The sequence below is a fragment of the Heloderma suspectum genome, chromosome 4, assembly GCF_057233095.1.
Source record: "Heloderma suspectum isolate Gila_16-S chromosome 4, 16-S_ref, whole genome shotgun sequence".
In the NCBI taxonomy this organism is placed as follows: domain Eukaryota; kingdom Metazoa; phylum Chordata; class Lepidosauria; order Squamata; family Helodermatidae; genus Heloderma; species Heloderma suspectum.
The window spans coordinates 118418576-118441966 of record NC_139461.1 but is presented as its reverse complement, the minus strand read 5'-3'; the positions used below and the strand labels follow the sequence as shown (position 1 = coordinate 118441966).

Here is a 23391-nt window from a genome sequence, read left to right as displayed (position 1 = left end):
CAAACAATTTGCTTTTGATTTTTCAATGTTTAACGTGACTTCATGGAATGTTAGGGGCAGCAAAATGTAAACAAACAGAAAAAGAGTTCTTACCAAAAGAGCATAATGTTGACATGGCCTTCTTACAGTTACAAGAAACTCATTTAATGGCTGCAGATCAGCAGATGTTGCAGAAGGATTGGGTTGGGGAGGCCTATGTCACAAACACTTCAACACAGTGTAGAGGGCTTGCGATTTTGATCCATAAGCAACTCTCTGTTCAGTTCAACAGGTGATTTTTGATACTGAGGGGCATTTTTTGATCTTGGTAGGAAGGTATATGGGCAAATTAATTGTTATGATCAATGTATATGGCCAGATATTGATTCTCCAGCTATGTATCATGATTGTTTTGCTAAATTAGTTGATATTACATATGATTATTTAATTGTGAGTGGGGACTTTAACGAGGTCTTAGTTCCTTTGTTAGATAGGAGTACACCTTCTTCCAAGACTTGATCTGTGGTGAGACTAGCACTTCAGGCTTGTATGATGGAATATGGTTTAACTGATGCTTGGAGAATTTTTCATCCTGCTGATAGAGTAAACTTGTATTTCACCAATTCACCATAATTGCTTTAGATTAGACATTTTTTTATTATTTCTACAGCTTTAGTATGTCACATCAAAGATTGCAAGATTGATACATTGGTAGTGTCAGATCATACCCCAGTATGTTTGGAACTGCAATTTTCTGATATTCTGAGGGGCCCCAGTCTTTTGTATTTCAGTGTTTCACTTCTTAATGAAGAGAAGTTTAAAACCCATATGTTAGCTGAACTAATAGCATATTTCAGTACTAATGAGGGTACAGCAGGTTCATGCACCATTGAATGGAAGGCTAGTAAAGCTTTTACAGTATAAGGAGCAGAATTATCTATTATGCTTCCTATAAAAAAAGCTTTAAAAACCTCAACAGACACACTTAAATAAGAAGCTGAACTCTCTCATAACTTAGTTTGCCACTTCCCCCTAGGGATGTCAGAGAATTCCGCCACGGATTCTTTAGAATACGGCCCCCTGGAATCCATGGCGGAACAGCCTCCCGCCCCCCCGCGGAATCCCCCCAGGACGGAACTTATCTGGGGTGGATGCGGCAGCGGCTCTGGCAGCGGCTCTGGCAGCAGCTCTGGCAACGGCAGCAGCGGCTCCGGCTGGTCTCCTGGCCGGCCGTGGCCGGGCTACTGCGGCCGCCATTTGCATTCTTGCAGCTGTGATAGGCTACATATGTATTTATGTAGCCTATCACGGCATAGAGAAGGGATGCAAATGGCAGCCGCTACGCCATTTGCGCCCCTGCTCTTTGCCGTGATAGGCTATGTAAGTATTTACGTAGCCTATCACGGTTAAAGCAGCCATGCAAATGGCATAGCCCAGGATATGGACGCTTTTTTCTCAGATTCATCTTCCACGTTTAGATTCTTCACAACAACAGCTCTTTTTAGCTCCTCTGCATTTAGAGGAAATCATGAATGCAATAATGAAAATGAATACTGGGAAATCACCTGGACCAGATGGATTCCCAATTGAATGGTATAAAACATTTTCTAGCTTTTTAGCCCCAAAGCTGTATCACCTCTATAACCATATTTTTGAAGTGGGCTCCCTTTCTTCATTATTAAATGATGTTTACACATTACTATGATTCCTAAGTAGGGATGTACGAAAGTCACTTACCTTTTCGCAGGGGTGCTTCGCTGTGGGGGGGAGGCGCTTCGCTTCTCCCCCCGAAGTTCAGGCGAGGGGGGGGAGCCGTCCCGCCTCGCCCAGCCGAAATTCAGGCCGGGGGGGAGAGGCTTCCCTCCTCGCCCGGCCGAAATTCAGGCCGGGGAGAAGCACCCCGTCTCCCCGGCCGCGAAACAAAGTGTAAAAAAAACAACAACCCCGTGATAGGCTACATAACGATTAACGTAGCCTATGACGGCTAGATTTCCAAAGTCAGCCGTGATAGGCTACATTAATCGTTACGTAGCCTATCACGGGTGACTTTGAAAAAAAAAAGCGCGTACGCAAATGGCGGCGGCCTATGGGTGCCACCATTTGCGTTCCTTATTTGGTCCCGGTAGTCTACGTAAAGATTTACGTAGACTACGGCATCCGCAGCCGGACATCCAGCCGCGGACGGGCTGCTGTGGATGCAAATGTTGGCCGCTGTAGCAGCCGCTATTTGCGTCCTTCCAGGCTGCCGTGATAGGCTACGTAAGTATTTACATAGCCTATCACGGCATGCCCCCCCAAAAAAGGCGTACACAAATGGCAGCGGCTATGGCGGCCACCTTTTTCGTTCCCTATTTTTCGCCATTTTATCCTACATAAATATTTACATAGGCAATTACAGCGAAAAAAAAGGGAACCGCAAATAGCGTAGTGGGCACTATTTGCGTTTCTTTTCTTTTTTCACTGTAAAAGCCTACGTAAATATTTACGTAGGATAAAATGGCAAAAAAACCCAGAAATAGCGCCCGCTACACTATTTGTGGTTCCCTTTTTTTTCGCCGTTAATTGCCTACGTAAATATTTATGTAGGATAAAATGGCAAAAAATAGGGAACGCAAATGGTGGCCAACGTAGCTGGTGCCATTTGCATATGCCGTCCCCCCCCCTTGGCTTGCCGTGATAGGCTACGTAAATACTTACGTAGCCTATCATGGCAAAGACCAAAATGGAAATGGCGGCCGCGGCAGCCAGTTGAAAGACCAGCCGCCGCTGCCGCCGAAGCCACCGCTGGTGCCGCCGCTGTCCAGAACATCGGCCCCAGGTAAGCTTCATCCCAGGGGGAATCTGCGGGGGGACGGGGGGGTGGCAGGCCATTCCGCCACAGATTTTGGGGGGGGCGAATGCCAGTGCATTTGGCCTCACTGAAATCCGTGGCAGAATTCTCCATCATCCCTAATATTAACAGAAATCTTGGCTGATAGATTACAACAGGTCATGGCTATATTGGTTAGACCAGACCAGGTGGGATTTATTAAAAATAGACAGGGGGCTGATAATCTTAGATTAGTTGTTGATCTGGTTGCTTTAAACTCTGAAAGAACTGATCAGGAGGCCATCATTTCCTTGGATGCAGAAAAGGCCTTAGACAAAATTCATTGGAAATTTGTTTTTACTACATTGACTAATTTTGGTTTTCCTACAGAATTTCTGAAATGAGTTAAAATTTTATACTCAGCTCCTAGAGTGAGAGTAATGACTGACGGTTTATTCTCAGCCTTTTTTTTTTTTTTTACTAGGGCGGGGCACCAGACAAGGTTGCCCACTTTCCCCATTGATATTCAATTTATGTTTGGAACTGCTGGCATGTGCTATTAGACAAAATAATAGTATTCATGAATTTGTCCATTTTGGATTAGAATTTAAAATTAGTCTTTATGCTGATTATCTTTTGTTGTTTATCTCAAGACTCCAGTCATCAGTTCCAGCTTTGATGAAATTGATTATTACCTTTGATGAATTGTCCAGCTATTTAATTAATTGGTCAAAGTCAGAATTAATGCCACTTGGACATGGGATATAATCTAGTGTATTAGCCAATTGGCAATTTCGACGGTGCCCAGAGTGTATTACTTATTTGGGAATAATTATTCCTAGAGATTTATCTCAAAAGATTAGTTTAAATTTAAACAAGTTGATTAATGATATTTCATGAAATATAGGCAGATGGGCATCTTTAAAGTTGAGTTTATGGGGTAAGGTGAATACACTTGAGATGAATACCATACCCCAAATTATTTATGTTATACGAGGGATCCCTATACTTATACCTGGCAAATATTTCCAAAAACTCAATGCTTTGTTTCGTAAATTCTTTTGGGGTTCCTTATCTTTAAAGAGGATGCAACTTCCAATTAATGAAGGCAGGTTTGGTTTTCCGGATCTAGGTATGTACCATCGGGCCTATTTGCTGACCTCTACTAAATTTTGGTCTTTTCCACTCAAATTAGATTTTCCTCCATGGTCAGTATTGAAATCTTCTTGTCTGGAGCCTCTCTTTAAATGGATGGCATTAGGTTCTCAGCATATTAAGGTAGAGAGAGATCCTCCCACAATTTTGGCAGTTAGCGAAGTCTGGCATATCATGTCACATCAATTACAGTTTGATCCATTTTTCCATGCTAAATTGACTTTATGGGGAAATCCAGATTTAAGAACTGGCAAGAAAATGTTTTTATGGCAGACCTGGACAGATAAGATGATCTGTACTTTAGATCAATTAGTGGGGATTAATGATGAGTTTTTGGTATTTTCAATTTTGCGAGATCAATTTGATCTGCCGGCTTCAGCGGAATGGCAGTATTTGCAATTGAAACATTTGGTATCTAGATTCGGTCCTGCCGCTTTTACTGCCTTGGAGTCTCCTTCGCTATTGGAAATACTTATTGAAGCTGATCAGATATATTGACCTACGATTCATGTTTATAAACATTTATTATCAATGAATAAATATGACACAAGTGGTTTACAGGGAACAGGGAATTGGAACAGGGAATTGGAATGTCCTATTTTGCTTAATCAGTGGACTTCCGTTTTGGCATCTGTATCAGATATTTCAATGGATCTTCGGTTATGCCTTATTCAGTAAAAGCTCTTGTTTCAGGTCTATTGGATGCCACAACATCTTTTTAGTAAAGGCTAATTGTTGGAGGTATAATGCAGTCAATGCTTCTTTTATTCATGTTTTGGAAATGCCCAATGGCCACCTCCTTTTGGGAGAAAGTTATTGTACAGATAAATTTTGTATTGGAAAGCCCTTTAATATTTACTGATGTAAATGTTCTTTTAAATTACTTACCTACTTCTTGGAACATAACATAAATGGATTTTTCATGCCCTTTTGGTTTCTAAAAAACTGATTCTACGATATTGCAAGGATAATAGCTCACCGCCTATAATGCAATGGACTAAAGACTTAACAACACTAGCAACATGTGAAAGAGTGGTATATAGGCGTAACTTGCAAATGGACTTATATGTGGATATTTGGTCTGCTTTCACTGAACTTTATGTGTAACCTTACCTCCCCCACCCCCTTTCCCCTCTCAAATATTGTAATGTTAGAAACTGAGGATTTTGAATATGTTGTATGTTTATTTTTATTTCATTCCTTTTCTTTTAGGAAAATGTTTTCAGTTTGGTTTGGTTTGTAAAAATTCACAATAAAAGATTAATTGAAAAAAATGTTTTTGACAGGTGGGGTTGCAGGAGTTTTCAGAGCACCATAATCTTTGGATGGGTTTTAACGTTCTGTTTGAAAAAAGAGGAATGGAAGAGAGATAACTTCTGTGTCAAGGAGAGAGCAGATTTTCATGAGCCAACAGCTAGGGGCATGCTAGGACAAGTTCATGGGTGTCAGGATGAGGTGCACTGTGTGTTGGGAGCAAGGAGTCATGAAGTGAAGCCAGTAGTTGGGATGGAAGAGTAAGTCGGAACCAAGGGACACACCAGGAGGCAGGCTCGAGCAGCAAGCAAGATGTCAGGAGAGAAGGGCAACAAAGGACACAGGAAGCTGGAAGTTCAGAAAGATCCTGTTGCTCACGCAAGGCTTACATGGATCAGGGAGCCCTCTTTCAGTCCTCTCTGTTCAGGAGGATCAGCCAGATTGGATGGGTGAGCTCAGTCCAGGGCCTGAGGATGCCAGCCAATGAAGGACTGTAACATGCTCTCAGTTCAAGCACTGGGAGTTCCTGACCAGGTGGTGCCACACTGATGCCAGTTGGTTTTAGGCCAGGCCAGCTCCTTTCCCAACCAATTCTATTCAGCCTGGTGTTCATCACCTGCTTACCACAGCATTTTTTTTAAACATACCACAGGAGTGACATTGCAAACTGCCCCTTCACCACTCCTGTGCCTTCATTGGCTGTGACCCCCAAAGGCAGCGTCTGTGTCTTCAACATGGGGCCAGGAACCACACTAAGCAGATTTAAAGGTACCAATATGCTTCATGTCCACTTGTGTGAAAGAAGGATAGTTTATTGAGGGAAAATGGATGCAGATAATAAAAGCAAAGAAAAGCTTATATATGCCCCTCAGCTGAATGCTGTAGTTGCTCCGGTTCCCTTGAAGCAACAGGCGTCATCCCAGGGGCTGTCTCTCTGAGCAGGTGGTACATCTTCCTCCTACCCTGAGATGGGAACAGGTAACAGGTCAATCTGCCCAGGATGTTGTAGGGCATGTCTTACTGAGTTAAAGACTGTCACAACACACACACCTCCCTCGCTTCACCAAGGAGGAGAAAGGGGGGCCTTTCTCTCTTGGTAGGGAAGAAAGTTTCTCACAGCAGAGAAAGGAACATTCTTATCAGCTGTCCAAGCACAAAATGTATGGGAAAGCTACCGTGCATTATCTAACTTTGGTATTAGTAGCAAAAAACACTGATCTTCACTATAGCTGCATTCAAAGAAGAAATTAGTAAACCACCCAGTATACAGGGCTATACAGGTCTCTGTACACTACAAAGAACATATAGGATGCTGTGTAAGCTCACACCTGACTCCTCACCATTCTTCCAAAACCAAATCCAATATAGTCTGCTTGGTTCAGTTTGCTGCTATTGAAACATTAAGATGCTATCCACATGAAAAAGCCAATCAGCTGGGTGGAGAGGGAGGTGCATGATTGTGCTGAAGAAGATGGCATGTGTGGTTGACACCAACACTGACACCCCAGACACCGACCTCCCCATTTAAATTGAACTCCTGCAAGCCTGCGAAGTAGCTTGGGGAAGCATGAACCCCATGGGGAGGAGGGGAGATCAAGAGCAGGGCCTTGGGCACCTGTGGCAGGCACATGGAAGGCCTCTGTGAGCTGTAGGTAGGTTGCCCACACGTGATGTAAATAAAGAAATGTTCTAGACTAACCATTTCCCTGATTCAGTTTTGCAGTCCCGGACCTGTGTTCTGAAGTGGTGCAGCTCCAGGAGGACTGAGCCATGTGTTTTTTCTGCATGCATAGAGGCGTAAGGAAGATGTACAACGGCTGCGCATTTAAGCCCAGAGCAAACTAACATTGCAGCAAACACCTCAAACACATTGCACTTCAACATCTGAGAGACTTCAGTATCCCAGTGAGCATTTAAGATGATGAATCAAGTGCATTTTAGTATCTTGACATGATTCTACCACTTGTCGGCTTAGCTCTCTTCTGTCATCATTAGCTGCTACTGCTGTTTATTTACAGGGCATTTCCATGGTTAATAATGACATAACTAACAATTAAAAGACTTTTCTTACTGCCAGGATGCCAGCCTGTGCGAGAAAAGATGGCATTTTAATAGGATTTTGCGGTAGCTTGACATTTGGTAAAAGTCAAATTCTGTTTTTAACCACCTTGAAAATAACAGAAGCCATGATTCTTGAGTAAACAGTGTAGAAAGCAGGGAAACATACTTGTCAACCCCTGAAGACAGTAAAGTTTTTTTTTTTTTTTAACATAATGCAATATAGCTTGAATTGTATATTTGTCATCATTAAAATGCAAATGCCTCTTCACAATAAATGCCCAGATTTGGAGCAGATAACTTCTCAGGAATACAATCATTATGTAGAAAATAGATGTTGACTTTTTGATGGTACCAGCTTGGTGACTGGATTCTATGAGCCACTGCGCTAGTAAGTAAATGTGAGTAAACTGCTCCTCTCTAATCTCTTGGAGAGCAGTCCTGTGGTCCCAAGGCAGCATCTGAGGGGCCATAAAATGCTGGGGTTCACCTCCACCCACCCCACCTGAGATTGTAGACAGAACTATGACTTTGGGAGGAGGGTTTGAAGTGGGGATATCTCTGCATCCCTGCCCTTCCCAGCCACTGCGGAAAGCTCTGTGGTGGCCCCTCTCCTGAATTCAGAGTCACAACCTCAGAAGAGGCCAGTGAGGGAGGAAAGGGTGTGTTCCAATGGGCAGAATGGGGAGAGGAGAGGCCACGCATCCATCACATTCACAGGCCTCTCAGCCTCTGTCCCAGCCCAGAGCAAGGCCTGTCTAATGACATCCAGCCAAAAGAGTTTATTGTATCTTAGCAATTTGCCATTATACAGAGGTACGGGGGGGGGGGAGATCATTCTACAATTTAAAACTCATAGACCCTCAAAAATTGAATAATTTTCCTTACAGCCTTAAGCTTTGTAACACGCATTTGTAAAACACTGACAAGAGATTTAGATGTTCTGAAGGATACATATTTGTCAGCATTAGACAATAGAAAGCAAACCTTTACAAAAGGTGACCTTCCCTTCAATTATTTTAACAATGGATGAATATAGTTGGCGCTAAGATCATTATAGACAAAGCATTCCAGAAGTACATGAAATGCTGTTTGGCAGGAATGGGAGGCATAAAAGCGTCTATTGTTCCTCCTGTAGGGCTTAGGATGGATGGAGGGCTCCAAGATCAGAACCCTCCATCCTGTGAGCATCAGTCCTGTAGGACTGCACTCTTGAACACTTTACATGGATTTTCCTATAATGGGATGGTTGGTTGAATCATTCACAAGACCCAAAGATATAAGCATCTCTGATGGGCATTTACTGAAAAGAGACAGGTACCATAATAAGAAAAGTGGTCCCACCTAAATTTAGGAGTGTGCAAGAATCCTTCCCCAGTTTGTCATTCACAAGCTTCACATTCCTTTCAATACTTGCATTTGCTTGCATTGCATGTGTGTGTTTTTTTCCTCTTTTACAGATATTTTTCCCATGCAATTTTAGTCACCCTCTGTATACATCCTTGCGTATCTGTGTTTATTAAGAGTATTGATGGGGAGCTGGCTATGGTCTGGGAGTGGGGATGAAGGTAATACAAAACTAAGAAGTACATCTGTGAACTTCTGTGAAGGTAGAAGTCTTGGAAACGGTTGGAGTGAACTAGAGAAGTTTAAAGTAACTAGAGAACAACTGAGAATCTAAAGAAAGAGGTATAGATTCAGAGATCTTGTGCAAGCAGAAGGGTATGTCAGCTTGCACAGGGCACCCCACTGAATTCTCCCCATTTCTTCGTTCTGCTACAGCCACCACCACCCCATGCCCCAACACACACCATTCCAGAGGGTCCTTCAACCATCAGGAGCAGCTTTTGTAGGTACAGGGGATTCTAACTGTGGGAGAAGCCAGGAAAGCCACATTGTTTGAGTGGATTTCTACTCATCTATCTCTGAATCCATCCCAATTAGTTTAACTGGCAGTGGAATGAAAGTTAATGAAATCAGGGAATCCTTGAAATGGAGATGGCAATGATGAGAGCTAATATGCAAAACTCTTCTTAGGATTTAATATATTTTGTAAAACGTGTGGTTTCTTTTCTTTTCATTTGAATACTAGAACCAAATGAAGCTTTGGGGAATTACTAAGGAGACAAATTAAAGCAACAGATGGTCTCACAATTCAGTGAATAAAGACATCATTTTAAAAAGCCTCTTGACAATTTCCAACATTCCAAGCTTTTTAATTTAATTTCTATGGGGAAAGCCTTTCTTTTTCTGCCGAGCTGTTAGCCTCAGAAAAACCAAAAATATGTAAATACTTCATGAAATGTTCTCCAAGCTGTCTTTCAATTTGTTTGTTGTTGCTGGGTTTTTCCTTTACTGCCCCCCCCTTACAATAACAGCCCATTACTTCAGTTCCATAAGGCTGCTAAAGATGGACTGGACTGGACTGGGGATGGGAAAGATGTTGTTGCTGTCAAATAATTGATGTGGTCTTCAAATGCAAGGTAACAAATCTTTCTGAGAAACTCAGCAAGGTTCTTTATCTGTGGATGCAGAGAAAGAAACTCTGTCATAAGCCTGTTTGTGAATTCAGATCAACAAAATATGACAGGGGTTGGCCCAGGTAAAACTGATCTATGATTGGATGTACTATATTGAGCATTAGTGCAGCACTATGCTTTATCATGGCACAGTGGCAGTATTATGCTTTATCAGTGGAACCACACTACTAGGGACTTCCCTAGTAGTGTAGTTCCATTAACAAAGGTATCCAGAACACTGCCTGGTCCAGCTGTATTGGATGAGTTTCAGTTGTTGTTGAGGCATGAGGATACAGACCTGGACAAGCTTATCCATCTTCACTTGTTGTTACATCTAATAAGGAGGAGATGGCCAGTTGGGTCCGGGAGGTTCTAATTTCCTCCTTGATAGAGGGGGTGGTACCAGCCATCTTAAAAGAGGCAGTGATCAGGGTGCTCCTGAAGAAACCTAACCTGGAACCAGAAGTGGAGAACAAGTATAGGCTGGTTGCTAACATCCCCTTCTTGGGCAAGATTCTCAAGTGCATGGTGGCTGATCCACTCCAGGCATTCTTGGATGAAATTGATTTTCTAGATCCATTTTCAATCTGGCTTTAGGCTGAGTTTTGGGTCAACCTTTGCTGAGAAAGGGACAGGGGAAGTACAAACCTCTTAGTTCTCTTGGACCACTCAATGGTTCTCTTGGACCAAGGACCCCCACCTCTATCTCTCCTCGTCATCAAACCTGGGTGAGGCTTGAGTGGTGTTCAACCTGCCCTGGAAGGAGCTACACTCCCCTGGAAAGATCAGACACACAGTTTGGGGGGTGCGTCTGGGTCCATCATTGTCACTTGAGGCTCAGTTGGCCTTGGTGGCCAGGAGCACCTTTTATCTGCTTAGGATGATAAACTAGCTGTGTCAGGATTCCCTTTTTGCCCGGCTGAGAACTCCAATAGCCAAATCAACACTCAGACAAGAGGCTGCATTTCCAAGGCTTTAATTCCATTTACCCTAATGAGGCATACAAATGCAAATTGCTTGAGACTCACAGACTACAAAAGAAGCAGCCTTCAGGGAGTTCAAAGGGAAACTATGAAAGTTGATCTCTGTTTGGGAAAAAGGCGGCAAGCTCTCTTAACTTAAGGGGTGGAGGGGAAGATCTCCCCCTGTCCCGTGACACCTCTAGCGCAGCTGTAGACACCAAGCCAATCGGGCAAAGCGCCAAAGTTCAGCCCATGTGATTTCCCGCTTGTGCCTGCATCTGCGCCTTGTGTCAAAGAGTTCAGGTTGTTCTTCCCTCACCTCCCCCTGTTCGCTTTCACTCCCAGGGATGTGTGAAGGGGGGGGGGCTTTCCATGCAGCTGTGCCTCTGAAGCTTGAGAAAGTTCCTCCCCCATATGTTGCAGCTCTTCCTCAGAATCTGAGCTACTCTGACACTCTATATGCTCAGAGGCAACCCTGACAACCTGTGACCCTGTCCAGACAGATATAGCCTGGTGACAGTTATCCATGCTCTGGTAACCTCCCAGTTGGATTACTGCAAAGCATTGTACATGGGGCTATCTTTGAAGATGGTTCAGAAACTTCAGTTAGTTCAAAACAAAGCAGCTAGGTTACTAAGTGGGACTGGCCAATATGATGGTGTGATACCAGTGCTTCATCAGTTGCACTCGTTCCAGACTCCAGTCTGTTTCCAAACCAAATTCAAAGTTTTGCTGTTGACCTTTAATTAAAGCCCTAAAAAACTTGGGACCAGAGTATCTAATAGAACAGCTCTTCCAGTATGTACCTCCTTGGACACTTAGGTCATCTTTAAAGCTCCTCCTCTGAGTGCCCCTAGACCCAAACTTCAAAGGGTTGTACTTTGAACATAAGTGATAGTCCCAAAATATCAATTCAATTCCCTGAGACCCTGAGAATGGATCGCCAGAATGCAGGGCCTTAGTTTGAGTTCAGGAAACCCTAGCCCTCAGAGCCCCAGGATGAGAACTCAAGGAAGGGAGTAGGTAGGAATGTCCAAGGGATGGTTACTTACTTTTTCAAGTAAGCTGAGAAAAGTAATATTGTATTATTCCAACCAACATTTTATGGATAACTTATAGAAAGCTAGATTGTAGAAGGAGAGGCTTCAAAAATCAGATAATATTTGCCAAAACTGCTTTTGTTTGCACTAATGCCTAAATATTACTGCACGATACTCATAATCCTATAGATGTCTACCAAGTGGGACTTACTTCCACACTATCTGCCAGTAAGGGTGTATAGGATTTCACTTTATAGTCACTTTTAATATAATGGGCTAGAGCCTTAGAATTTTATTGTCAAGGTCCCCCTTCCACCCCCAGCTTTGTGACTGTGCAACTAATTGGACTTACAAAATAAATGCACTGATCCAAGCTTAGTTATCTGGTATATATAGCTGCCACTGAACCACAAAAATATGCTGATTTGCTTAAGAAATTTGCAACACAAGAAAATGTGGAATAGTTCAATAGATGCCTATTATCATTGCCTTCATCTTTCCCTCTTTACATGGCAGTGAACTGACTAATCAATCTATGGTTGCCAATTTGAATTTCCCCTAGAATGCCATTCAGAAAATTTACAGTAAAAATAACATAAGATTACCTCCTGCTCATTTCCATAATGAGAATCTAACATTTTGTTGGGATGTTTTAAATCCTTAAAACATTGCTTTAGGTTGTAATCTTATACCTGGTTTCCTGGGAATAAGTCCCATTGAACTCAGTGGGACTTACTTTTGAGTAGACACATGTAGGATTGCTCTGTTTGTGATGCTTGTTTGCATATTAACTGAAATCTATTTTAAAACTTAGAAAAAATAAGAAACGTTAATTAGATATAATCTATTGTGTAGAGCTGTGTATCATTCGGCCTGAAGTGCTCCAAGTTGAATCGGGCTGCTTCAGGCCACCTCCGAGGTGAAGAAGAGGGGGCCTGGAGCGGCCTGAAATGAAGTGGGTTGCTACAAAGTGCTTCAGTGCACTTTGGAGTAGGGATGGCAGAGAATTCCGCCATGGATTCCAGGGAGAAAAAGAAAAAGGAACACAAATAGCGCCCACTACACTATTTGCGTTCCCCTTTTTTTCACCGTAATAGCCTATGTAAATATTTATGTAGACTAGAACGGCGAAAAATAAGGAACGCAAATGGTGGCCACCGTAGCTGCCATTTGCGTACGCTGGGGTTTTTTTTGGGGGGAGGTTAGCCGTGATAGGCTACGTAAATTCTTACATAGCCTATCACAGCAGCCTGGCTGGACGCAAATGCATCCATTTGCATCCGCACCAGCCCATCCGCGGCCGGAAATCCAGCTGCAGACGGCCCTGGCTGGCTGGCGTGGAGCAGAGCCAGAGCGGAGCGGAGCCGGCTGGGCAAGATTCTGGGGGGTGAGGACTGGATCGCCTCCCCCCCGTCGAGGATTCCGGGGGGAGGGACGGAGCGCCTCCCTCCCACCGCGAATCACATCCACGAACAGGTAAGTGAGTTTTGTACATCCCTACTTTGGAGTTATCCAGAAGCCACTGCCACTGCCTCCACCTAGCCCCCAGTGCCTTACCTGGGTCTTCTGGATGTGTGCCGGCAGCCGGCTTGTTGTCCTGGAGGGAGGGGCATTTTAAAAATGGCTCCCCCCTCCAGAACAACAAGTCAGCTGCCAGCGTGCATCCAGAGGGCCTAGGAGCTGGCAGTGACAATGGCTCCCCTGGTGGCACGAGCAGTGTAGGCTCCCATGGCACTGGCGCCAGGTCCCCTGGCAGATTTGGCACTGGCTCCCCTGGCGGTGGCTGCCCTGGGGGTGGCGCCTCCCCCATGGAACAAAGGCCCAGGTAAGAAGCTGGGGCTGGGCAGCGTGTTGGGGGAAATGAAGCAGGATTTGGATGTTCAAATTCCTCTTCAGCTTCGTAGGCCCAAGCAAGCCATAGGGCCCCAAATCAGCCTGAGCCAAATTGGGCGCACCTCAGAAGGCCCAAAGTGGTCTCTGAGTTGGATCGGGGGGTCCATGCACAGCCCTACTATTCTGTATGTCAGAGATCTAAAGTTCATTTCTAGTTACAAGTTTTAGTTAGATTTTTACTAGCATGAAAAGGTGCAGTCATTTGTAGCTAGGGATGTGCAAATCAGCAAACTCAAGCTTGTCGAAGTTCTCTGAATTCCACCTTGAAGTTTGTTCTGACCTGCATCTGTATCAGATTGTGAGCTCTGTTTTTTTTTCCTTTTTGCACAAATGTCCGTGAGCACATTTGTGCTCATTTTTGAAAGGTACACTTTTTTCTCCCATTGATGAAAGCATGCTTCTGAGCATTTTTCAAAAGTATACATTTTTTATACTCATTGTTCAAATGTATGCAGTTTTAGGAAGGATTTTGTTGTTGTTGTTGTTATTCATATTGCACTACAAACTTGGAAATGTACAATCTTCTACTTCAGTTTCTGTTTGGGTTTAAAGTGTGTGTGTATGTGCATGCAAGGCTGACATCACAGGTAGGCATGGTTGGGCACCTGTCAAGGGCCCACACATAAGCAGGAGCCCACTAAAAAGAGCCCGCTGGACTTGCTCCTCCTCTTCACCTTTGGAACATGTGTGTTCCCCTGCCTCTCACTCTGGCCCAGACAACGGTGGTGGTGAGAAGGAAGGGCAGTAGATGTCACTGCCTACTTGCGCGCTGGCTCTCTGCCTGTCAAGCAAGCGATAGTCATGATGAGAAAGATGAAAAATAGCAACTGATGACAATGTTGATGAGAACGTAGATTTGCTGAGGGATGGGGACAATTGAGGGTGTCGTCCCAAGGGCCTGTAACAACCTGGAGCTGGCACTGTGTGAGCATATGTGTGTGTGTTTCTATATTGTATGATATAGTATTGCAAAGAGGTATAATATAGGCCTACAAACATATTTGAGCGGTTCAGAGATTACGTATTTAATATGTGCTAAAGAAAGGTTGCTGCAAACATGACAGTGGCATTAATATGTGGGGGAGTGCTTGTGTGTGTATGTGTGGAGTGGCTGGGGCCAGTAAAAAATGAGATGGGACTGTTCTGAAGAAGAGTGTGTAGGGTAGGATGGAGAAGAGTTTGACTTGGAAAAATGATGAGTGAGAGAGCTGTTTGAAAGCATTGAAAGAGCCTTTTCTAAAAAGAAGGAGGAAATACGTAGGTTTTAATCACATGGTTATAATGGCATTGACCAATTCACCGCATTCATGTGAATGACCTTGGGGGTTCTTTGGATCAGAAAGTAGCCTGACTCTTACTTGTCATACAGGTAACAAGGCAAGTGGCTATTTACAAATCTGGTGTATGGTTTTAGTTGTTTAAAGACAACTTTTTCTCTCTTTTTTAGTTTTTTTTGCTTTGTTTCTTTATTGTCAAAAGGCTTAGGCTGCCGTAAAAGCCTGAGTGGCTGGTTAGTCTATCTGAGGTAGGGATGGTGCAGGCACCCGATTCTGTCTGGGACTCTGGTGGAAACCCCCCTGCCCACATCCCTGGGCCTTGCTCACCTAACCCCTGCCCCCACTCGCCCCCTGCCCATGCTCAGCGAGGGCCCACACTCACCCTGGTGGCCTCATCAAGCTCTGCGGTTGCCATTTTTTAAAAAAAATAATGTGCAAATAATGAACATATTTGTGTATGCATGAAAATGTACATTTTGCAAAAATGCACATTTTCTGCATACACAAATATGCATGTTCGCAAAAATGCGCATTTTCATGCATACGCAAATATGCGCATTGTGCCATCACCGTTTTATTATTCAAAAAATGGCAACCACAGAGCTCAATGAGGCCACCAGGGTGAGTGCAGGCTGCTCAACAAGCCAGGAGGGGCTTGAGTGCCATCTGGGGACTGGCGAACAAGGGCAGGGGCTGGAAGGGCACATGGAGAACCCAGATGGGGGTGGGTTCACACATCCCTAATCTGTTTGTCCAGGTTTCACAACTGTTGTTGTTATAATCGTAGTAAGTTCTGCCTCCTTAAATGGTCTTCTGCTACACCTGACCTGAACCACAGGCATATCAAAAGTATTTTTTAAATTATTTAATACTTTTGATTTGTGCAGCACTTCTGTAAAGACACAGCCGCCGGATTCCCTACTTGTGTTGTGCCTTCTGTAAGTATGCTTCTCAATCTTTTCAATGTTATTGTCAATATATGAATGCCAAGCAAGATGTGATGATACGTACGCAGCTGCTATTGAAGGGAATCACATAACTTCCTTCCCAGTAGCTAAAAGGAGCAGGCAAAGGGGAGATCATGATCTACTGGTAGTACCTCTGGGTGATTTGAAGTAGATCGGTAAGGAATTCATACTCCCAAATGTTTAACAATGGCAACAACAAAATAACTCCACAACAAAATGTGGAACGACTATGACCTCAGTTCAATTTGGATGCTCAAAACAAATTCCTTAGGTCAGAATTGTTTTACTATACGGCTGTGTCTTTTGCACCTGGTGGAATTCAGGATACCAGTAAAGAACAAAGTAGATCACAGAAGCCTGAGGTATGTCCACCCCGGCTCTATAACATCTTGTAGACATGACGTCACAACAGCTTTTGATGTGCTCATGTGCACACGCGCACACACACATGCACACACTGCTTTTCTGCCAAACATGGCTCCCGAGATGGCCATGCTTGCAGAACTACTGCTGTGTACTTCCTGCTTGCAGAAGAACCACTGCAGGGATTTTTTTTTTCATATCCACAAAAAAGCCATAATAAAATAATCAATCAATCAAGTGAAACTGCAGCTAAGAGAATCTATATTAATTACTCACAAGGAATCAAAGAATCACATGTAAAACTAATTAAACCACAGTAAGAACAGCAGTAAAAGCTATTAAAACAAACAACATTACTAACTACCAAAAGTGTGGAGAAATAGGTCAGGCTTCTCCTGGTGCCTGAATAGTAACAAAAATGGACCTAAGCCGATATATGTATGGATGAAGCTCTACAACATGGAATGGCCTTAGAAAAGTCTTATCTGGCTTATTCTCAGTAGCCATCTCTCCCACTTCTGAGAGTGGGATATCTAATAGTTAAGTTGTCTAAGCCATTATAATCATTCAGTTAGAACTTGCTGATGGGCAGGTTTATATGACAGAAGGAGGTTCTTAAGAAACATACCAAGATTGTTTAAGGCTTTGGGGGGTAAAAACCAAACTATAAGTTGAAACTAAGCAACCAGCTTTATAGGTAAAAACCACTTTTTCTGGCCCATCGTCCACATCATTCTCTGCTGATTGGAGCAGAGTGGGGAAATACAGAGTGTTGGGATGTCACAAAATAAGGTACCAGAGGTCCCCTTTACCTCAGCACTCATGGGTGCATTGGCTCCCTCTCCCACACCCCCTTGCACTCCTCCACACAAATCTACCTCACCACCCCACCCCACCCCAAACACCTTCCACAGCTCTTGCCCAGATCCACCCCCCTTGCCCACCTTACCTCAGCACTGCCAAAACCCTAAGAAGGAAGCAGGAAGTCAGCAGGTTGGGAGAAGTTTCCTAATCTACTGCATTTCTGCTTCCTCTCTGGGGCTTTGGTGCTGTGGCAGTAGCAGAAGGGATGAAATCCCAAGCAAGGGCTCAGGAAGGTGCAGGTGTGTGTATGTGTGTGTGTGAGAGAGAGAGAGAGAGAGAGAAGAAAGTGCATGTGGGTGTGTGAGACAGAAAGAAGAGAGAAGACAGAGGAGGAAGGAGGAAGTGAGAATACAGAGGAAGGGGACAGAAAAATGAGAATACAAAGAAGGGAGGCAGAAAAGTGAGAATTCAGAGTTGGGGAGCAGAAAAGTAAGACTCTACAGGGACAAGAAAATATCCCTGCAGACCTGAAAAGGTTGCCTCTCCCTTGTCAAGGTTCCCTTATGGCCTGGACCCCTTGAGCAATTCCTTAAGGATATCTTGCCTCCTTTAGAATCCCACCTTCCTTCTTTTAAACTTCCTGTTCCCAGTAATGTGGGGTTTGGGCTGTAGACATGGGGTGACTGACACTCTAGACACAGGGTTTAACCACAACAGTTTACTAGTCATTTTAAAGCAAACAAATTACCACCAAAAGTAGTTACACAATAGAGCTTAGTGATACAAAAGGCATTAAAAGAAAACACAGTTTGCAAAATGCACGTTCCTTTACCCAAGCTGTCCTTAGACTTTTCTAGGCTGCTTCTTCCTGCTCACACTTGAGACTCTGCTCACACTTCAGGCTCTGGCTATCTCACTCCAGCTGCAGCCTGGTCTTTCTCTGACTCTTACTGGCTCTCCCCCTGTCTTTATATTCCCTCCTCTCTCAAAACTGAAAGTACTGCTTCAAACTTGAAGAAATGAAACTTACAGGAGAATTGAAACAGAAACTTAACTGGAGAAATGAAACTACTCTCTCAGGGTTACCCCCTCCCAACAGAAAACTCCAGGCCTCTAAGCTTGACCATTTTTCCCTTTGCCTCTGTAGGCCTCAAACCTTCACAACCCTGAACTAAACATTATGGAGGAGGAACTAAATATGGCAGTGTCAGTGTGAGCCATATATTTATTGTCATGTCTAGTTTGGTCCTGACTTCTTTAATGGAGAGTAAGAGAGTAAGACCCTAACACTGCCGGGGCACCTATTATCTGACTCTGTGCAGGATTCCCAGTGCTGGAACATGGAGATGCTTAGGCTTATTTATTATTTATTTGTAACTCTTATATTCCACCTTTTGTCTGGACTCTAGATACAAAACTATGCATGGATATGAAGGAAAGATTCTCTGGTAGTTTGTACAGGGTGTCAGAACTGTGTTAAAACAATAAAAAAGGCAATATTTCTGAAGAGGGGAGGGGAAAGCACTAGGAGACATTTATTTTTATTTGAAAAATAAAGCCTGTCAGCAAATACATGACAATGGAATATAGCCAGGATATATATTTTTATTCACCGTGTGTGTGCAATTTTCAGTACAAAGTTTGATAGGTAATACTTGGAGTGGGGGTGGGTGGCGGGTAGGTAAGAATGATAGCTCCATATAGATAATAGGTAAATCTGTTTTCCTCTTACAGAAGTTAGCCACCCGAGAGCTACACATATCAAGAAACATCACCTTTTGTGTAGCATTGGAATGATATGACTAATGTTCACTGTTGCTGAGACATACTTAGAGCTACTAAGAAGTATATAACTCCTACCCTTCTGCATCTAGGACACACTCCTGGTCACTTTGAAGCTCTCTACCATCCTGTGCCATAGATCTGCCTTCGAATCCCAATATATTGCTTTCTGAGACCTCCATTCTTCTCCCTCTAAAATGTGAATCAACCCTCAGCCACCAGGAGGTCTCCTGCTTTCTAAAAACAACTGTGCCCATCTTCTTTTGCCATTTCTTATGTGTGGAACATTCTCCCAGAAAACCTATGTGGTGCCACCTCTCTTCCTTCAAATCTTTCCTCAAAGCCCACCTCTTCTGTGAAGCCCTCCCCCGCCCCAATTTTCATTCTGTACTCACAAATCCAAAGTAAGTTGGGTGAAAATTTTGTTTGGTTCTCATTTTAATGTGATAATGATATTACCCAATTGCACCCCATGACGCTGAATGCATTTCTCAATCAGATAGCTGTACATTTCCGAGTTTGTGTGTTTTGCAAAACAAAGAAACAAACAAATACATAAAAATGCACTCTTTTGAAAAATGTTCATGAAAAATGTGTACATGTTAAAAAAAATGTGCACAAACATGCTTTAGTCATTGGATGAATGCATACAAAAATGCCTACAAAAATGCACACATTTTGAAAACTGCGAATAAAAATATGTACAAATTTATGTGCAAAACCTTCCTCCCCCAATGCAGAACTGGGATGGAATGAGTCTAATGCTGGAAAAATGAGTACCTGGTACCTTAGTTTGTTCTTTTGCTGGTTTGGGTTCTTCCCCCTTTGGGTTGTTTTTTTTTTGGGGGGGGGAATCATGTTGCTGTTTTGTAAAAGCTGCTGGAAAGCAGGGGAAATTTAGCTGCCAGATCTGAACGGCAGGGGTGGAATTGGCAGTAGTAAAAACAAAGCAAAACAAAAAGATTCAGCAAATAAAAGATAATATAGATTGTCCCCTGTTGTGCTTGTTTTCAAATGACTGTGTTTAAATGAACTTCTTATTCTGCAAACTGGCTTTAGTCTTTTGCTTGTTCTTGCCTCCAGTGCCCTTTCTCCCATCCCCTTCTCCATTTTAGGCTCACAATGCTCCAAAGATTCATCTGTCTCCTAGTGCCTTAAATGCGAATAAATGTAATGTACACCTTTTTGTTCTAAGCCTGATCTGAGTTTCTTGCTATTTGGGCAATCAAGCACAATGGCTTCAACCAGGCTCTGGGGCTTGTGTTTGTTTTGTGCGCTACTGAATTCATTTAGTGTGGAAAATGCAAATGTTGATCTAGCAGGAATTTGGCTATGATTAGGGATGGCGGAGAATTTCTCCCCGAAACTTCGGGGGGCCGAGCGCCAACGTGTTCGGCCCCCCGAACAAGTTTCGGGGAGAAATCCTCCACCCCCCCGCCCCCCGCCCCCCCCCCCAGGATGGGACTTACCTTCCCTGAATGTCCCTCCCGGCGGCGGGTCCGGCTGGCGGTTCGTCCGGTGTTCGTCCGTCTTTCGACCGGCTGCCGCCCCCGCCATTGCAATGAAAGAAAAAAAAAAACACGTCCCCTGATAGGCTACGTGACGATTCACGTAGCCTATCACGGCAAGATTTGCAAAGTCAGCCGTGATAGGCTACGTGAATCGTCACGTAGCCTATCACGGGTGACTTAAAAAAAAAAAAAAAAAGTGTGTACGGATAATGGCAGCCCCCATAGGGAGCCGCCATTCGCGTTCCTTATTTGGTCGCTGTAGTCTACGTCAATGTTTACATAGACTACGGCGAAAATAAGGGCAACGCTATTTGCGTTGCCCTTATTTTCGCCGTAGTCTACGTAAACATTGACGTAGACTACAGCAACTAAATAAGGAACGCGAATGGCGGCTCCCTATGGGGGCCGCCATTCGCGTACGCGCTTTTTTTTTTTTTAAGTCACCCGTGATAGGCTACGTGACGATTCACGTAGCCTATCACGGCTGACTTTCCAGATCTAGCCGTGATAGGCTACGTGAATCGTCACGTAGCCTATCAGGGGACCTTTTTTTTTTTTTTTTTTTTACTTTCGTGTTCGCGGCCGGGCGAGGCGGGAAGCCTCCTCCCCGGCCTGAATTTCGGCCGGGCAAGGTGGGAAGCCTCCCCCCCCCGGCCTGAATTTCGGCCGGGCGAGGCGGGAAGCCTCCCCCCCGGCCTGAACTTCGCGGGGGGAGCAGCGAAGCGCTCCCCCCCACCGCGAAAAAGCTGCGAGAAAAGGTAAGTGACTTTCGTTCACCCCTAGCTATGATATTATTTTTGCCTGATGCTGCTGACCTATTAATGAAATCAACCTATCTGCCCCCGCTCCCAATGATCAATGTGTTTCAAAGACAATAAAGGGATTAGGATTCTCTTTTTAAAGTTTCTCATTAAAAGAGTTCTGCCTCATCCCAGGGAAAGATGCAGCCCAATCATACACACGTTGCCTTAAAAGTTGGGCCCATTGAGATCAATGGGAATGGATTTCAAATAAATGTGCTTGGGATTGAAGCCATGTAGTTCAATCCAGCTATGTTTATTCAGAAGAGAAGTAAGGCCCATATTTTTTAATGGAATTTGCTTCCAAATAAATATGGGATTGGATTCAGATTTATGCTGGGATCAACTGCGCTGGTGGAAGTGAACTTCCCTTCCTCCTCCTCCGCATGGCATCCCCTCTAGCCCCCTGAAAATGCTACACAGAGTCAGGAGACCCTGCTAAATGGGATGAGCTGTGGTATGAGGGAAAGGGGCAATCCCCAAAAATCAGGCAGAGGGACCTTCCGCAAGCAGAATCCTTCCTCTCATGGAAGGCCCCTTTCTCTTGCTGAAGGCATATCTGTGGATTCAACTCTATGTATACAACTACAGCATTAGTAATATTTAAGAAATTGAACTCCATTAAAATCAAGGGAACAAACTACTCACATTTCACCTAAGTGCCATTAATTCTGGAACTGAAGAACGTGTTTTTAACCTGACTCGAGGCCCTCTACATTTTAATTGCTGTCTCTCCAATCCCATGTGCTAAGTAGCACAATTTGGCTTTCAGTCTTAAAATCATTTACATCTCTGATGAGGTATCTTAATAACTAAGGATGCAATCCTATAACCACTTACCTAGGGGTATGTCCCACTGAACTCAATAGGACTGGCTTCAGAGTAAATGGGTTGGGCCCAGATTTAATCATACTTGGAGAAGGCCTTGTTGATATCAATGGACTTAAGACATTTGTCCCATTGATTTCAATGGGTCATTTCTAAGCATGAGTAAATCTGGATCCAACTAATCTGTTTAGGATTGAATTTTAAGAATTATAATTGTACATAACATCTTGCTTGATGAAATGGTATGAATTTGGGATGACTTGTGTCCTATCCAAGATTATAAACATAATCCTGAAAGAAATTGTCTTTGTCAAAGGATTTATTTATTTTTTACGCTACTGTGGTTAAGATACATGCCTTAATCCTAAATGGATTCTGGAAGTATTTTTTACATATTGCTTCACAACTGAACGTAAAGCACAGGGAACCAAAAAATAAAATAAAAAATGAAGTGAATAGATACAATAAAGAATTATCTCCAATGAAAAGGTCTCAAGATAAATGATTCTGCAAGGTAGCTTTGGGATAAAAAGAAACTGGAAGATTTTATTCAGCCCTATCATCACCAATAGTATTGATGGATGAGATATAAAGAAGGTGATGGTTATGTGAATACTAGACATTATATGATTTCAAATGAGTCTTACTCTGTGTTTCCTAGTGGATTGTGCTTGTGGAGAAGAAAAATGGGCAGCTTTCTATATTAAAAGAAAACATTTTTTCAACTTTTGTTCTGTGCTTAGAAAAGAGCAGAATGAAAAGCCACAAATGAAAGCAATCCTGAAGAATGGCCAGTGTCAGCCAAGAAAAAAACATGCCAATCGAAGCAGAAGATCCGCAAAGATAAAGATGGGGAACTAGGTCTGGTTATTGACACTGTTGAAATAGGAACAATTTTACATACCACTGAGGAGGTGACCCCAGGTGGTGTGGGTTTTCGGGATGGCAGAAATCACCCCCTGCTCATGTGGCGAAGCCTGCCAGAGCCTTAGGTGGCTGTGTGTCCTCTTCTAGAGAGGACAGTCCTCTATCTGAAGGGCTGTCAGAAGACTGTCCACTACGTTGAAGGTGCCCTCTCTTTGAGGGCTGGCCAGTCCAAGTCCAGGATAAAGATAAAGAACTATCAGAAGGAAGAGTTGGCTGGGCCTTGAAGTTGCCCACCAACAGCTCCTTAACTGCAAACTGAGCAAGGCACACAGGTCACCTGGTCAATAGAAAGGGCCTGATTTTTTTAAAAACCAGCCGTTTTGTGCTGCTGTGCTGCAACTTGATAAAACAATCCAATAAAACAATCCAATAAAACATGATAGTACAATTTCAAAACAGCTTGTGGCTGGGGGAAAGCCAAAGTAAAAAGATACGTTTTCAATAAATGCCTAAAATGTGCCA

At 43.5% G+C, this 23391-nt stretch overlaps 2 long non-coding RNA genes across 2 annotated transcripts; one reads left to right on the top strand and one right to left on the bottom strand.

The window, feature by feature from the left end:
* Positions 1-9276: 9276 nt before the first annotated feature.
* On the bottom strand, positions 9277-18027 carry LOC146347365 (uncharacterized). Its single transcript, XR_014789864.1, has 3 exons — positions 17914-18027; positions 10073-10227; positions 9277-9777 (listed from the first exon to the last, which is right to left on the bottom strand). It is a non-coding gene; the product is annotated as an uncharacterized LOC146347365 (long non-coding RNA).
* Positions 13377-19909, top strand: LOC146347364 (uncharacterized). Its single transcript, XR_014789865.1, has 3 exons — positions 13377-13601; positions 15834-15884; positions 18816-19909. It is a non-coding gene; the product is annotated as an uncharacterized LOC146347364 (long non-coding RNA).
* Positions 19910-23391: the final 3482 nt, after the last annotated feature.